Here is a 15,182-nt window from a genome sequence, read left to right on the forward strand (position 1 = left end):
ACATTTTACTCATGTATATTTTACATGTGTGAAATGTATTTCTTGCTCATCCCAAGTCCCCCTGAGACACCATTAGAGAGTGGGGTCACAGCCAAGGTCAGCCATTATCAAAGGTGACCCTGGAGCAAGTGGGCTGGGCTCATGGGCACATCAACAGATTGTTCACCTTATCGGCTCTGGGATTCGTACTAGCAACCTTTCGGTTACTGGCCCAACACTAACTGCTAGGCTACCTGCTGACTCTCGTTTACAGTGACAATAGAGTAGACAAACTGTGTGAGATGAGTAAAGGGTTTGTGTAAAGATGGAAAATGTCCTTTAGGCCGCACCATGTTAAATAGCCCACCTGCTAAAGTGTTCACTGTATATAAAAATGTAAGACGTGCAGTTAAACAGTGTTCCACTCCCTGGGCAAGGAATGAGTTGCTTTGGTGTGAGGCTGATCTTTGGTCTCAGACATGAAGAATCAAAAGTTAGATTTTTATCAAAGTGATTGAGATGTTGGTTGTTTACAGAAGTGATCCCAAGTTCCCATATCCTTGAGACAATCAGAAAGGGCTTTAATATTCTCCTGTTTGTTTCTGCTCCCATTAACGCATGCGTCAAACTGAATGTCATGATAGTTTGTTAACACAACAGAGTGAGCATCTGGCAGAAGGCTAATCCACAGTTACTCTGCTGCTGCCCGCAGGACTGTTTGACAGCTGCCATTCTTTCTATCTGTAATTATAAGTGTTGGTTTGACACAGGATTATTACAGCTAAAAGCTTTGTTTTGCTGGCCAGTGCTGATCTCATGCAGAAGGTGGCTGCTATATAGTGTACACTGTGTACAGTATAGTCAGAGCAGACATATTGGTCACAGTCAGAGATTTGATCAAGCGTTAGTAAATGAAAGTTTCACCGGAATCTCTATCTTGCATCAGTGTCTCATCAATTAAACGGACTTGTTTGCTTGAATTGGCCTTTTTCCGATCACATTTTTGCACAATACCCATGTGTGTATGCGCTACAAGATGTGCGTCAGACTCAGATGTCTGCGCCCTGGTCTGTCTCAGGTTTCTGGGTTTTGTCCCTTGTCGGAGGGACTTTCTCAAGTACTTTACGTGTCCTCCTGGTCCATGTGTGTCTGTCTGTGTCTCTGTATTGGTATTTTAAGTTAAGCTGGAGGCTGGCTCGTCTATGATGGCTTTAGCCGACATCACAAATGACGCACGCTTTTCAATGGGGCAGTAGTCCATGAGTTGTTGTGATTCTGGATGGCCAGATAGCGACAAACAGTCATTTCATCTAGTTCTTGATACCAACTGTGACTGTATTTGAGACAAGTGCTCATTGTGCAAATTTGACGAAAAAAGTTTACATGTTGTCAACAATCTAAGCCAACCCTGTCTATCTTGCCCTCTAGTTTTGCGTGTGTTTGGTTTTTGTTGCTGAACAACCAACCCGTCTATTGGCTGGGGACGGGGCAGCCTTATGAGACTGACAAGACAGATTGCAGAGTAGGCATACAACTGACTGACTGAAGACATGAGGGGGATCTTCATCCTACTCAGTCTTTTTCCTTCTGGCTTGTGTCATTAAGTCTAACTAGACTCAATGGTCCAACAGCAGGAGGTTTCTCTCGCTATCTCTCCATCTCCATCATGTCACTTTAAAGCCCGTTTTGGACTATTCATATCTGTGGGAGACTGGGAGGTTGTGTGACTGGGTGTATGTGGGGTGTCTGATGGTGCTGGCTGCCTACTGAAGTGGGTGTCTGTATTGATAACGCCTGACTGAATGAAGGGGGGTGTTTGCGTGCAAATGTGTGGACCGGAATGTGTCACTGTGATAGCAGAAGGTTACGTCTGTGTTCTGTGCCCATGCCCCGTGGTCGAGGGCCCATGGGGTCCTGTACCAGTCTGTCTGCCAGCTTAGCCGTTGGGCTGTCACTCAGGAGAATGTTTATCGACTTTCACTTCCACATATCACAGTAGGGTGGAGACTAATCACGGTTTACATTGAGCAATGACAGACCAGTCTTTGAGCAATTAGGATAGTACCCTGGGCTCTTCAAAGCCGACAGACTATCTTCCTTCCTACGTCAGCAAGACAAAGGAGCTGATCGTGGACTACAGGAAACGTAAGGGTGAGCACACCCCCATCAATGGCGCTGTGGGTCAAGAGCTTGAAGTTCCTCGGTGTCCACATCACTAAGCAATTAACATGGTCCACACTGTTGTGAAGTGAGCACGACAGCTCCTCTTCCTTCTCAGGAGGCTGAAAAGATTTGGCATAGCCCCTCAGATCCTCAAAGTTCCACAGCTGCACCGCTGAGATCATCTTGCCTGCCTACATCACCACCTGGTACGGATACTGCAAGGCACCCGACCGCAAGGCGCTATAGAGGGTGGTAAGTACGGCTCACAACATCACTGGGGCAGAGCTCCCTGCCATCCCGGACCTCTATACCAGGCGGTGTCAGAGGAAGACCACCCAAGGCATAGACTGTTCTCTCTGCTACCGCACGGCAAGCAGTACCAGTGCACCAAGTCTGGAACCAACAGAACACTGAACAGCTTCTACTTCCAAGCCATAAGACTGCTAAATAGCTAATCAAATGTCTACCTGCTGCTTCCTTATCTATCCTGTTGGTTGCTTGGTCACTTTAACCCTACATATGTACATACTGTACAGTGCCTTCAGGAAGTATTCCCATCTCTTGACTTATTCCACATTTTTTGTTTTTACAGCATGCATTAGAAATTGGATTCAATGATATTTTGTCACTGGCTTACACGCAATACCCAATAATGTCAAAGTGGAATTATGTTTTTAGAAAAGTTTACAAATGAAAAGCTTAATACCTTTTTGGGATAGGGGGCAGCATTTTCACTTTTAGATAAATAGCGTGCCCAGAGTGAACTGCCTCCTACTCTGTCCCAGATGCTAATATATGCTTATTATTAGTAGTAGTATTGGATAGAGAATACTGAAGTTTCTAAAACTGTTTGAATGATGTCTGTGAGTATAACTGAACTCATATGGCAGGCGAAAACCTGAGAAAAATCCAACCAGGAAGTGGGACATTGAGTTTTGTAGTTTTTCAAAGCTTGGCCTACCAAATACACATTGAGATATGTATAAAATTGTACTTCCTACGGCTTCCACTAGATGTCAACCGTCTTTAGAAACTTGAATGAGGATTCTACTATAAAGGAGGGGCTCATGAGACCTCAGTCAGTGTTCTGGCAGAGTGCCTTGGTCTCATGACGTGCGCTCTCGGCAGATTTACCTCACGTTCCAGTGCTTTTCTACAGACAAAGGAATTCTCCGGTTGGAACATTGATGTGTTATTGATGTGTTATGTTAAAAACATCCTAAAGACTGATTCCATACATCGTTTGACATGTTTCTAAAGGACTGTAACAGAACTTTTCGAGTTTGTCAGGACAGAGTGCCTGCGCATCATGAAGTTGGATTACTGGGCTGAACATGTTAACAACAAGTGGCTATTTGGACATAAATTATGGACTTTATGGAGCAAGTAATTTATTGTTGAACTGGGATTCCTGGGAGTTCCTTCTGATGAAGATCATCAAAGGTAAGTGAATATTTATGGTTTTATTTCTAACTTTATTCACTCCAAAATGGTGGATATTCCTCTGGCTGTTTTGGGTTCTGAGCGCCGTTCTCAGATTATGCTTTTTAGGTACATTTCTTTTGTATTCTGATACAGCGGTTGCATTAAGGAGAAGTCCATTTTTAATTCTGTGAATAACAGTTGTATCTTTTATCAATGTTTATATGAGTATTTCTGCAAAATCACCGGATGTTTTGGAATCAAAACATTACTGCACTTAACGTGCCAATGTAAACTGAGAATTTTGGATATAAATATGCACATTATTGAACAAAACATACATGTGTAACATGATGTCATCTGATGAAGATTACAAAGGTTAGTGATTCATTTTATCTATATTTGTGCTTTTTGTGACTCCTCTCTTTGGCTGGAAAAATGCTGTGTTTTTTTAAAACTTGGCTATGACCTAACAATCATATGTTGTGCTTTCACTGTAAAGCATTTTTTAAATCTGACACGAATGTTGGATTAACCTCTCTAGGGTATGTGGGACGCTAGCATCCCATCTGGCCAACATCCAGTGAGGTTCCAGTGCGCCAAATTCAATTACAGAAATGCTCATAATAAAAAAACAGAAAAGAAAACATATTTTTACATAGGTTTAAAGATTAACTTCTTGTTAAACCAACCAATGTCATATTTATAAAATGCTTTTTGGTGAAAGCATACCTAGCCCAGAACATAGCCCAGTTAACAAATTATTACAAACAGTAACCAGCCAAGCAGAAGCGTTAAACTCAGAAATAGAGAGAAATGTAATTAATATGGTGTTAATCAGAAGACATTAATTTACTCAAATATTCCTTTTGTTTGATGAATTCTCTTTATATCCAAAAACCTCAGTTTTGTTAGCGCGTTTTCTTCAGTAATCCACAAGCTCAAACTCGGTCAAAAACATCAGACAAAAAAATCCTAATTGTATCAGTACAGTTCATTAGAAACATTTCAAACAATGTTTATATTCAATCCTCAAGTTGTTTTTAAGCCTAAATGATCTATAATATTTCAACCGGACAATAACTTCGTCAATATAAAAGGTAAACAAGAAATGCACATGTGCCTGAAAAAACTCAGCGTCACGTTAGGGTCCACTCGTTCAGACTGGTCTTACTCCCTCATTTATAAGAATACAAGCCTGAAACGATTTCTAAAGACTGTTTACATCTAGTGTAAGGCATAGGAACTGCAAATTGAGTCCTATGTCAATGGATACTGTAATGGCATTGAATAGAAAACTACAGAACCAAAAAATAAACTACTTCCTGAATGGATTTTTCTCAGGTTGTCGCCTGCTAAGTCACTTCTGTTATACCTACAGACACTATTTTAACAGTTTTGGAAACTTTAGTGTTTTCTATCCAAATCTACCAGTTATATGCATATCATATCTTCTGGGCCCAAGTAGCAGGCCGTTTAATTTGGGCATGCTTTTCATCCAAAATTCCGAATGCTGCTACCCTAGAGTTTAACAAGATGTTTATCTTTCATTTGCTGTGTTGGACTTGTTAATGTGTGAAAGTTAAATATTTCTAAGAAATATTATTGAATTTCGCGCGCTGCCTTTTCAGCGGAATGTTGCCGAGGCTGCCCTAGAAAAGGTTAAAGGTCTTAAGTCATGTATTCAACCCCTTTTGTTATGGCAAGCCTAAATAATTTCAGGATTACACATTTGCTTAAGTCACATAATGGGTTGCATGGACTCACTCTTTGCAAAGTTTTATTTTAATGAGTATCTCATGTCTGAACCCAGGGCCTAAAATGTATATATTCTTTTGGTCCTCCAGCCCCTGTAGCATGTAGATCAAAACAAAAATACTAATATAAATTAATATATTTATTTCACACTAAATATTGTTGGAGCCATAATTACATTAAACACGTTTTAAAATAAGATGACCATGTTTTGTAATGTTTCTAAAACAAGAATGTTTTAGTAAGAAGTAATGTGGTGTATTGATCAATTTTAATTAATTTTTTTTGTGACCAGTCTTTTAATCAAAAATATCAGAGACCACATGTTCAGCTTCCTCTTTTAGGGTGGGAGGTTACCGTGTGTGATTTGGGATCTGACTAGGTCGTCTCATTCGCTATCAGTTGAAGGAGAAAACTCAAACTAACATTGGAAAAACAACAGAGCCTGTGAAAAAAAACAATGTAAATGGCTAAGAACCACAACAGTCTCATTTTGTAGACTACCGAGTAAATTATACCAACTTTTATGCCTGTGCATGCGCAGCGCCTCAAAGTAGATCCATCAGCACTTCACTCATTGCACACAGCTCCCCTGCGCGAGGTGGGATATAGGATTTGTATTTCTTTGTGCAATTAGCATCTATGAAACAAACTAGCAGAAATACTTTGAAAACAGCTGTGCTCATACTTTTGACTTTATATTTACAAATGTAATATTTGCTCTGTACAGCCTTGCAAATTGACCACCCGCCAATGTGGCTGTTGAAATGGACATTCTTAACCGCCCCCTCCTGTACTCCCTGTTCACTCATGACTGCATGGCCTGGCATGACTCCACCATTTAAGTTTGCTGATGACACAAGCCTACACCTGATCAACGATGAGACGGCATATAGGGAGGAGGTCAGAAACCTGGCTGTGTGGTGCAAGGACAACAACCTCTCCCTCAACATGCTCAAGACAAAGGAGATGATTGTGGACTACAGGAAAAGGACAACCGAGCACGCCCCCATTCTCATCGACAGGTCTGTAGTGGAGCAGGTTGAGAGCTTCAAGTTCCTTGGCGTCCACATCACATCATTCCTATTTCGCAACAAAGCATCCTTCACTCATGCTGCCAAACATACCCTTGTAAAACAAGGTGAAAATCTGTCGTTCTGCCCCTGAACAAGGCAGGTAACCCAAAGTTCCTAGGCCGTCATTGAAAATAAGAATGTGTTCTTAACTGACTTGCCTAGTTAAATAGACTAAATAAAGCTGTAAAAAAAAAGAATAGTCAAATCTGCTCCCAAAAATACCAATTTCCGATTTATGGAAACTTGAAATCGGCCCTAATTAATCGTCCATTCCGATTTAATCGGTCGACCTCTATTCTCCACTATGGCCTTTTTATTGCCTTACCTCTCTACTTCATTTGCACAAACTGTATACAGATTTTTCTATTGTGTTATTGACTGTGCGTTTGTTTATCCCATGTGTAACCATGTATATAGCCATGCTATTTTTTTATTTTTATACTTGTCATTGCTATTCGTTATTTACTTACAACCTCATGCTAATCGCATTATCCTACGTTAGCTCAACTGTCCTGTGGACGGGACACCAATCCCAAAGAAGTTTTAACCAATTTTGGTTTTTAATTCGGGGCCGATAGACAAGTTCCTTACTTTCTTCCACTTGCCTCATTCATTTTTTTGTGGTAATGCTGTAATTGCAGTATAGGCTTAACGCCAGTCATATTTTGACAAATATATATAATGGAGGATAATTAATATTAACATCTAAAGGCTTTATTCTGTCGCACAGATGGGTGAGAAAAGCCAGTGCCTGTTGCACACCACAACATCATTGCAATCTGACCAGAGGCAGTCTACATTTTGAAACTATTTAACCGTAAACTTAATTGTTTAAAACCTGGCTGTTCTTAGCCAAATTCCTACCATAGGAATGCAGAGGGAATTATTTTATAAACCCTTCCTCATATGTCATTGAAACCAGTAGGTTATTTCTCTCATGTCCTATTGGTTTTCAAATAACTTTTTTTGTTGTCCAGCAGCCGTGGACACGATCTTAGTCATATTTCTGACACAGAATGACAAGCCTGACCAATAGATAATGTTGGGTAACTATGGGGGATAGTAGATTGACATGGGCTAATGCTCTTTCTGTTCTCTACTCATCTTGTTGCCAGAGGAAATGTGTAACTTCAATATGCGCCTCGGAATTTGATAAGGACATGCACCGTTCCATCCCTGACGTGTCGGTCTGCACTTGTAGGCCTTCTTCGGCGCTGCGACGCCTGAGGACACGATCACTTAACGTGCATTCGCTAATAAGAATTGAGATCTGCGAGAGCCATGTGTGATAAGTGCTGCGGAGTAGGGCGATTGGCAGCCGGGAGAAGCAAATTATAATTATTATATTCAGTCCAAAGACATAATGGCCACTTTGGCTGCAAAGCATGGATTATTTTTTATATGGGCATTACTGCCGCTGGGAATTTCGGGACCTGGTAAGTAATCATTTCACTGTTAGTCTACACAGCATGTAACAAATAACTATTTTATTTGTGTAGAAATGAACCTGGGTTTAAACATTTATTTTTCCCAAAGAGAACCAAACCTGGAATACTACTCCTGTGTCTTTATCATTAGAGACACTCTTGGCTTGCCCAGATTTCCCCTTTAGAGCCTCTGCTTACCCTGTGAGTGAAGTGAACTGGAAGCCCTTTTCTCCAGATTTTCTTTGTTGTACTACTCTACTCAGTCTCCCTGGCCTGTGTAGGAGGCGTCAGTTTATAACATACATGTGTGCTCCATCTGTAGATATCTTCACACCCCAAAGAGCACACAGACACACAGTTGGGAGGGAACCTGACCAAGATGGTGAGTAACATGTTTTACATCCTGATGGGCACATGTCTAGCAAGGGATTCTCCAGGGACCTGTGATGCCACTGTTTACACTCAAGACCAATGGGTGGAAGTATAACAATCACTTTACTGGGCATTACTACTCACTGCACTGACCTTAGCTTGGGCTCTGAAACGCAGACGACCGCAAAAACCCGCAGTGGGAGAAAGAAACACTTGGGATTGAAAACAGTTAAGCTTACTCCTGTATTGACACTTTAATCTCCCTCCTTCTAGAACCCATGAAGGCCTTACCTTGGGTAGTAACCACCCAGCCCTCTGTCACCCTGCAGTGTGTCTGGTCCCTGTGGCTCGGCTCAGCATTGTTGGCCTGTCCGGGTGAGCTGAGCTGTTAGCTGGTTGTGTCATGGAAAGCTGTGAACTTGGTCCAGAGCCCTGAGAGAGGATCATCAGATAAAAGCTCAGCTCACTGTCTGCCCTATAGAGCCAAGGAGGACGCACGCATGTGTACACACTACGCTTTATCCCCTTCTTCCCTTGTAATATCCTCTCAGGTTTACTATGGGCCTGTGATTTTAAAGAATACGACACTTACCACCCCTTTCCCCACCTCTGTTCCTTCCCACGCTTTCTCTCTGCCTGTTGGGTATAGACATGCAGTGAATGTTGATGGTGTGTCAGAAACTTGAGATGACTTGTGTGTCAGTGAGATTCATTCTGAATGGAGCGAGACGAGATGGCAGAAGTGTCTTATCACAGGCATGACCACTGAGTGTGTGTGTGCTTCCTCTACAACTGAGACAGGTTTGGACATGCAGGGACCTGGATAAACATGCTCTTCCACTCTGAGGAACGTTTCTGGAAGTTTCTTTAGTATCCTTTTTTTATTCCTTTTCTATTTTGCCATATTTTTAACTGAGCTGTTTCACAAGTTCTGAACCGACAGAAAGTATTCAGACCCCTTGACTTTATCCACATTTTGTTGCAGCCTTATTTTAAAATGGATTGAAAAAAAAAATCTAAATTATTCTACACTCAACCCCATTATGACAAAGCGAAAACATTATTTTTTTGCAAATTTGATTAATAATAAACAAATTATTTACGTAAGTATTCAGACCGTTTTACTATGAGACTCGAAATTGAACTCGGGTGCATCTTGTTTCCATTGATCATCCTTGAGATGTTTCTACAACTTTATTGGAGTCCCTGTGGTAAATTCAGTTGATTGGACATGATTTGGAAAGGCACACACCTGTCTATATAAGATCCCACAGTTGACAGTGCATGTCAGAGCAAAAACCAGCCATAAGGTCGAAGGAATTGTCCGTAGAGTTCCGAGACAGGATTGTGTCGACGCACAGATCTGGGGAATGGTACCAAAACATTTATACTGTATTGAAGGTCCCCAAGAACACAGTGGCCTCCATTCTTAAATGGAATAAGTTTGGGACCACCAAGACTCTTCCTAGAGCTGGCTGCCCGGCCAAACTGAGCAATCGGGTCGAGAAGGGCCTTGGTCAGGGAGGTGACCAAGAAACCGGTGGTCACTGACAGAGCTCCAGAGTTCCTCTGTGGATGGGAGAACCTTCCAGAGGACAACCATCTCTGCAGCACTCCACCAATCAGGCCAGACGGAAGCCTCTCAGTAAAAGGCATATGAATGCCCGCTTGGAGTTTGCCGAAAGGCACCTAAAGGACTGACCATGCGAAACGGGAATTCTAAAAACCTGTTTATGCTTTGTCATAATGGGGTATTGTGTGTAGATTGAGGGGGGAGAAATGTTTAAATAATTATAGAATAAGGCTGTAAAAAAAATGTGGAAAGAGTTGAGGGGTCTGAATACTTTCCGAATGCATTGTATATACATTTTACGGACACAGTATTAGTTGTTTTTAATCCCACCCTTGAGCTCCACTCAACCCCTCCCACCTATCTCTGAACACCATCCATTTTTTTTTTATTTCTGTTTGATATATTTTTCAACTTCTTTAGTTTCCTTTGTGTGAAAGTGGAAGGGGAGGGGAGGCTGGGAGACACAGGTGGAAACAATGCCTTGCCTATTTAAATGTAAAAAAAAAAAAATCAATAGAAATGAGTGTTTGGAAGGCCATGCATCCTGTATGTACTTGTCTTCTGTGAGGAGAAAAATACATTAATATTGTGTGCGTGTGGCCCCTGGACATGTTGCTCTGTAGGAGAGGTGGCCCAGAGAGAGGTTTGAGCGGCTCTTTCAGGGAGGGAGAGAAAGAGCGAGGGGATGAGAGGTGTGTAGCGGTTGAAGAGATGCAACTGTTTGTTCAGGCCGCAGCTGTTGCTCCTCTTCCATTAGACAGTGTCTCCCCCCCCCCCCCCCCCCCCCCCCCCCCCGTACACTCACTCACTCACTCTGACAGAAGCGTACAATGTAACATTGTTCTGTTCTTTGTGGGAAAGAAGAAAGGATCAATCCATCATGACTGTGTGATGGAAAAATAACAGCCCATATATACTGCCTCCCTCTGCTCTGCCTGCTTTTATTCCAATGAGAGGGGGCTCTACTGCTCTCGCTCCTCTTCCTGTTCTCCCCTTTTCTCAGAGGTTTTATACAGATCCTCTGTGTGTGTGTGTGTGTGTGTGTGAGAGCATGCATGAGCATTTGGGTGTCAGGCTTTGTTCCTTTCCAGCGTGCAATGTGCACTCTGACCCAGTGAACTCTGAGAGCAAACACTTGTGTGTGTCTGTGTTCCCCTCCACGCGTATAATAATAATACCCCTTTTGTACACAGACCCTAATCTCAGTCATTTACCATGCCTGCTTCTTTTTTGTGATTAGTGTATCTGAAAAAGGTGCCATGTCCTCATTGGTTATACCCACATGGGTGATTGAAAGATTAACTGTTTTGCCGGTCGTTGTGGTAATACTATGGAAGTTTAGATGCCAATCACCATATAAGTTCAATGATGAAAAAGCCGGGAAGGAGGAGAGATGACTAGAAATGATTCGGTTGACCGTTTTATGTGTGGATTAAAACCTGTTAAGGATGCTGCGAATTTTCGCAGCTTTTTTTTTTTTTTTACAAATTGCGCAACATTTCAACGTCCTGCTACTCATGCCAGGAATATAGTATATGCATATAATAAGTATGTGTGTATAGAAAACACTCTGAAGTTTCTAAAACTGGTTAAATCATGTCTGTGGCTATAACAGAACGTGTTCAGGAGTAAAAATCCCAGGGAAAACTGTTCACCAAAAACACAAAAAAACAAATAATCCGCCAGTCTTTGAATTGTCTACGGCGATAGAAAATAGATGAGGTTCCGTTTACAACGCCTACAACTTCCACACGATGTCGCCAATACTGGCATTTCTTTGCACGTTTATCCTTGGTGGGATGACGTATAGGCACTTCCTGTCTTGGGGTGCACCCAGGAAATTATGAAAGTGAAAAAAATGGACGATGATTTCAAGACTTGCTGCTATCGAATACAGATCGCCCCGTGATCAATTTTATCAATTATTAACGTTTATTAATACCTAAAGTTGGTTTACAAAAGTAGTTTGAAGTGATTTGTAAAAGTTTATAGGCAACTTTGTTAATTTTAAAAAGTGACGTTGCGTCGTGTAAAGGTGCATTTTCCTTGGATCAGACGGCCTTCATAAATTGACATTTTTGGCATACTTTGACGGATTTAATCGGGAAAAAGACCCAATTGTGATGTTTATGGGACATATAGGAGTGCCAACAAAGAAGCTCGTCAAAGATAATGAATGTTTTATATTTTATTTCTGCGTTTTGTGTAGCGCCGGCTACCGCAAAATCTTTTGTTTAGGTCTCGTTCAGGTATTTTGGGGGGTGCATGCTATCAGATAATAGCTTCTCATGCTTTCGCTGAAAAGCATTTTACAAATCTGACATGTTGGCTAGATTCACAACGAGTGTAGCTTTAATTCAGTACCCTGCATGTGTGTTTTAATGAAAGTTTGAGATTTATTGAGTACTATAGGTGGCGCTCTGAAATTTCCGCTGATGTGGTTCCTGTGCAGGAACCACGTCCGTAACAAGTTAATTGTCGGAGTAGAGGACCTTGTGCATTTCAGGTAAAATAACAACTCCATGTTTATATCCCAGGACAAATTAGCTAGCAACAGCAAGCTAGCTAAATTGGAGAAATTAGCTAGCAAGTGCAAGCTAACTAGCTAAATTGCCATACATTTGTTATGCTTTCTGACCTGTCCCCAAAATAATGTACCTTTTCCAACAATGCAGAGGTAAGATCAATTGAAATTAATGATTGTGAAAAAGTTCAGACTACCGACTAAAACGAGTAAAAGTAAGATTGCTATGTAAAAGGAGAACCAGTACTGAGTCGATGTGCAGGGGTAGGAGGTAACTGAGGTAGCCATGTACATATAGGTAGGGGTAAAGTGACTAGGCAACAGGATATATATTGTGTGTGCACAGTCCGTGCAAGAGCGTTAGAGCAAAAAAAGGTTCAATGCAGGTAGTCCGGGAAGCCATTTGATAGCTATTTAGCAGTCTTGTTTTAGTAGTCTTATGGCTTGGGGCCTTTTGGGCCTTCCTCTGACACCGCCAGGTATAGAGGTCCGGGATGGCAGGAATTTTGGCCGTCTGTAGAAATTGTTGTCCTGGCACCACACTGCCAGTCCCTATAGGCTGCCTTGTCGTCGGTGATCAGTCCTACTACCATTGTCATCAACAAACTTGATGGCGTTGGAGTCGTGCACAGTCGTGGCTGAACAGGGAGGACAGGAGGGGACTAAGCACACACCCCTGAGTATGCGTCCTCCTAGTCCGTTTGTGAATGTTAACCTGTTTAAAGGTGTCACTCACATCAGCTACAGTAAGCAAGGTCACCCAGCCGTTCGCGACAACTGGTGTTCTCATGCATGGTTCAGTGTTGCTTGCCTCGAAGCAAGCATAGAAATTTGCTAGCCCTGCTACATCCGTCGAGCGTCGGAGCTGGCGTAGGATTTGTACTTATTCTTGTTTGGACGCTTTGCCTGTTTCACTCATCAGCGGTCATAGCGGTTTTTCTTATACGTGTCCGGATTAATGTCCCACTCCTTGAAAGTGGCACTTCTAGCCTTTTAGCTCTGTGTGGTTGCTGCCTGTTATCCATGGCTTCTGTGGGGACAACATTGTCAATGCACTTATTAATGAAGCTCGTTACTGATGTGGTTTACACAATGTTATCAGATGAATCCCGGGACATATTCCAGTCCTGCAGCTTAGTAGAAAAACCAAATAGTTGTATAGCCATGTCTTACTTCCACAACGTCTTGGAAACATAGGATATTACAGTTTTAGGACCCGTCGGCGGGAAAGTCTCGAACTGAGCTTATCCAGTTTGTTCTCCAATGACTGCACTCTCGCAAGAAAAACCGAGGGCAGTGGCGGTCTACATGCTCATCGACCTAATCTCGTCTTGACGCTGCCTCACTTGCCTCTTGCACCGCTGCTTCCTCTTTCGAGTCCCGTGATCAGGGTCTAGTCTGAGGTAAGCAGAATGTCCGGAGCTGCAGACTTGTTGAAGTAGAAATCTTTATCTAAATCAAGGTTAGTGATTACTGTTCTGATGTCCAGAAGCTGTTTTCGTCATAGAAAATGACGCAGTATTGGTCAGGAGCCCGTGACACTGGAGCATTCCACCGCAGCGCTATCTCTCTGACCCAGAGTTTTGTTTAGTGAAGCAGCTTCAAATAGGAGTTGCTACACATTGTAGAGTCTCTGTTCCACTGCTTTGTTCATACGCCTGACTAGTGTCAGTACTGTTGCACAACTATTTTGCGCATATGTCAACACCGCTACACTAAGTAAACTCTGATAGTGCAATACATACGGCAGTATTTTCCTATTTTTAAAGACATGTGCACAGAAACAAGTGCAAGTCTTAAGTTTGTTACTTAGTAGTTGTGTGTGACTAGAAGTGTAAAACATCACCCTTAGCCTTTCCAATGAATGTGTAGTTGGGACCATCTGTGGCTATTTAGCTGCTCCACTACCTCCCAACAACGTGGGATAGAAAATAAATAACAGAAGAGGGGGAGGGTGCTGAGTTTCAAAGGAGCTCAGAGGGAAGGATGAGTGGAGGGTCACACACACCGCTTATCTTTCTCCAGCTCATAAAGCAGTCCTAACCCAGCTCTTATTATAGACCCATGCAGAGATAGGGCCAGCAGGATCAGAGCTCTACATGCTTCTACAGTGCTGCATGCTGGACAGTTTTGGTCAACATGGAAAACACACAGGAGGTTATATAGGGAGTGTTCAGCTACATCTCTCTTGTTTTCCTTTGGTCATGGGCACAGATTTGCAGATGTTATCGCAGGTGCAGCGAAATGCTTGTTTCTAGCTACAACAGTGCAGTAATAACACCTAGCGATCACATAATCCCCCCAAATAAATGAAGAAATATCAGAATGAGCTGTGTGTGTGTGGACAGTATATGAATATAAGCAGTAGTTGTTGAGGATGAACCATGACTAGAATACAGTGTATATACAGTTGAAATTGGAAGTTTACATACACCGTAGCCAAATAAATTTAAACTGTTTTTCACAATTCCTGACATTTTAAATCTAGTAAAAATTCTGTCTTCGGTCAGTTAGGATCACCACTTCATTTTAAGAATGTGAAATGTCAAAATAATAGAGAATTATTTATTTCAGTGTTTTATTTCTTTCATCACATTTCCTGTGGGTCAGAAGTTTACATACACTCAATTAGTATTTAGTAGCATTGTCTTTAAATTGTTTAACTTGGGTCAAACGTTTCGGGTAGCATTCCACGAGCTTCCCACAATAAGTTGGTGAATATTGGCCTATTCCTCCTGACAGAGCTGGTGTAGCTCTGGTTTGTAAGGCCTCCTTGCTCGCACACACTTTTTCAGTTCTGCCCACAAATTGTCTATAGGATTGAGGTCAGGGCTTTGTGATGGCCACTCCAATACCTTGACTTTGTTGCACTTAAGCCATTTTGACACAAC

At 42.0% G+C, this 15,182-nt stretch overlaps 1 protein-coding gene across 6 annotated transcripts in view; it reads left to right on the top strand.

The window, feature by feature from the left end:
* Nucleotides 1-15,182, top strand: part of LOC139409317 (Ral GEF with PH domain and SH3 binding motif 2) — a 135,135-nt gene that overhangs the window by 3,388 nt on the left and 116,565 nt on the right. Inside the window, exon 1 of one of the 6 annotated variants that reach the window (XM_071154267.1) lies at nt 8,183-8,204. The exons of 4 other annotated variants lie outside the window; for them this stretch is intronic. The gene's annotated coding sequence lies outside the window, so the exon portion shown is untranslated. Of the gene's footprint in view, nt 1-8,182; nt 8,205-13,616; nt 13,695-15,182 lie in introns of those variants that run through there. One more of the 6 variants, XM_071154266.1, reaches the window with a different exon arrangement.

This window comes from Oncorhynchus clarkii, chromosome 5 (assembly GCF_045791955.1).
Source record: "Oncorhynchus clarkii lewisi isolate Uvic-CL-2024 chromosome 5, UVic_Ocla_1.0, whole genome shotgun sequence".
NCBI lineage: Eukaryota > Metazoa > Chordata > Actinopteri > Salmoniformes > Salmonidae > Oncorhynchus > Oncorhynchus clarkii.